The sequence below is a fragment of the Carassius auratus genome, chromosome 4 (assembly GCF_003368295.1).
Source record: "Carassius auratus strain Wakin chromosome 4, ASM336829v1, whole genome shotgun sequence".
NCBI classification, from domain to species: Eukaryota; Metazoa; Chordata; class Actinopteri; order Cypriniformes; family Cyprinidae; genus Carassius; species Carassius auratus.
In genome coordinates this window covers 9,358,819-9,361,711 of record NC_039246.1, presented here as the reverse complement: position 1 = coordinate 9,361,711, position 2,893 = coordinate 9,358,819, and the positions used below count along the sequence as shown (strand labels likewise).

Here is a 2,893-nt window from a genome sequence, read left to right as displayed (position 1 = left end):
TTAAAGCCTATATTATTTATTTACTCTATGGTTGTGCAGTAAAATATACTAAGATTCACATTTTATTCGTGAAGATGAAAAAAAAAAGTTTTCTAGTAGAAAACTTTTAGTAAAAGATTTTGAGGTGAAAATTACACGAAATGACCACTGTTAACAGAAGATGGAGGCACAGAATCAATCATCTGTTACCATTTGCACTAATATTTGTAACGTCTTGCTTTTGGATTTATTGTAAAATGGTTATTATACACTATATACTTGTATAGTTTACTAAAGTATAAATAAATAAATAAATAATTAACTTAATAAACCAATTATAAAACTAAACCTTACAGTATAACAGTATATTTTATGTTGTTTTCTTTTGCATTACTCGAAAAAAGACCAAAAGACTAATATACAATAATAAAATATTTTACAGTTAAACATGATTATACTGTAATTACATTTATGCAAGTGAATGATACTGTAAAATAAAAAAGTACACTAGATTAGATTCCTTTATTGTCATTGCAAGAGTACAATGAAATTAAGTATTTTTACTATGAAATAAAATTACAGAAAGTTACGAGCAAACTGCTGCCATGACCAAGTCCATGGTTGACACCCTCTTATTAGCATAAGGAAAAATAAATGTGTAACTACATTCATAAATAAATGAGTGATTAAAAGAAAAGATTAATTTTGCATTTCCTTAAACATTTCCCATTTGCTCACCAATTTATTTAATTTATTTGGCTACTTTCATCACATGTTTACTCATTTATATATTCAATTAAACAAGAGTGGGTGCATTTATACACACATTTATTTATTTGCATATTTATTTATTTATTGTTTTTGCAGTTTTCATCCTCCATAATGCCATGGGCCGGCCTTGCCATATATCATAAAAAATAAATGAAATAAAAATTCAAGCTGACATTGAATTGTACTCTAGGGGGTCCTCTGGTGACCACGGGGGCCCTAAGCAGCCGCTTAGCTTCTGCATTGGGCCGGCTCTGTACAGAAAGCACATCTCTTCAGCTCTCTCTCCCTCACAGATGCACATACAGTTTGCACACACGTTAACATACAGTCTAGTCGACTTTCAGATTTGGCTCCAGCATATAGCATAAATGCATAAAAGACTAATAGCGTTTGTCCACCAAAGATTTTCCAGCCAGCTGAAAAAAAGTAGGGGGAGGCTGCAGACCTGGAGCTGGTAGATATAGGCCCCAAGCAGTTTTAAGCCCCTGTTGTTCCTCATGCGTCCAATAGGGGGAGGCTGTATATTAGTATATGTGCCTAGTCATCAAAACAGCAGACCATATCTGTATGATAGCAGCAGAAATTTTTTGAAGCGATACGAATTGAGGTATGTAAATAAGTTATTGTTGTTGATTGTATTGTAATGATGCAACATTTATTATTTATAAACGATTGATGCGATATCAATTCAAAAGATGGGTCAATAATTTATTTCGAGAGGCAAAAGTACTTGCTTGAGTCAGTCTGTCTGACTCAAACTTGGCTAACCACGTGTAGGTTAAGCTGCCCCTTGTCTTCTCTTTACCCGCTCTGTCTCTCTCACTTTTAAAATTAATTACATTTTTATTTTTATCTTGTTGTCTGTCTTTAGCTTGCGTGACATGGCTTCTTCTGGTAAGACCCTGTTCACTCCTTGCATTTAAACATACTCCACATGGTTTCTGGAGCACATTAGAGTGGATAATCACAAATGTGTGATTTTTTTTTTTTTTTTTTTTGACAGTGATGTGAACACACAAAATACACATTTATATAGGCATGTATGTATGTATGCAAATCTCTAAGTCTCTGCACAAGTTGAACTGCACACTCATTCAAGTATTTTGTCAAATAATACAAACATATGTCATGCATGATAAAACCTGCATTAAAAACGTTGGTCTCATATGGTTTAAATGTAGATTTTGATTTGAGTTGTTTCTTATAAATGAAATGATCTAATTCTCTAATGTATATCGTAATATACAGTTTTCTCAAAATAGCTTACTTATCTGGACAAATGTGCATTCAATGTGTGTTTTATCATACTCTGTCTTTAGTTCTTTAACTTGTATGTCATAAAGGTGTGTGTTTGCTTTAGCTACTTAAGAAAATTAAAATCTCTCTTTCTAAACAAGTATAAACTAAAAACACCCATCTCTTTCTCTCTTCAGGGGAAGAAATAATATCTATACAGAGAGGTTGCAACTTACCTGCGCTTAACAGATGCACCTCCTGCTGTTCCCTATTTCACTGTCCTTTCTGTAATTCTGATTTTTTTTCAAGCCCTCAAAGAAAAGTAAAGTATAAACTCATCTTAAGCTTCACTTTTCTAGGGCAGTCGTCCATGAAGGTAGCATCATTTATGATTGATTTTTATTTTATTTTTTTCTAAAAATGTAATGAATGTTAATGTGAAATGGATGCATGATAGATGTTTTAGTTTACTCAAATTTACTCATGTCAGCATTGTCAGGGCACGTTGCATAAAAGTTTAACAAATAAGTTGTTAAATAAGTGCTGTGTCTTTCTCTGAAATGCAAGAAAAGGAGTGATTTGTGTTTTGTTTTTCTTTTTTTCTTTCAGATTATACAATCCACCAGTGTGGTCTAGGTTGTGTGCCACAATTACAACTACCACTAGAATCTACAGGAGTCATGCTGTTAAGAAATAAAAGTCATGGTGTTAATAAATATTTTTGTGAACAACAATATTGTCTCTTTCTTTTAAATGACCCTTGGATTTTTAGAAAAGGGTTAAATTGTGTTTGTCTTCATAAAATGCTATGTAGGACATGTTTTGTAGCTGTATGACGACCAATTGTGAATTGTACAGCAGATATTTCATTTAGGATGCAAATGATTACACAGTACTGTATGTCTAA

At 32.5% G+C, this 2,893-nt stretch overlaps 1 long non-coding RNA gene across 1 annotated transcript; it reads left to right on the top strand.

Annotated features, from left to right (window-relative positions):
- The first annotated feature begins 945 nt into the window (after window positions 1-945).
- On the top strand, window positions 946-2,417 carry LOC113068353 (uncharacterized). Its single transcript, XR_003279524.1, has 3 exons — window positions 946-1,357; window positions 1,622-1,644; window positions 2,184-2,417. It is a non-coding gene; the product is annotated as an uncharacterized LOC113068353 (long non-coding RNA).
- The last annotated feature ends 476 nt before the right edge of the window (window positions 2,418-2,893 follow it).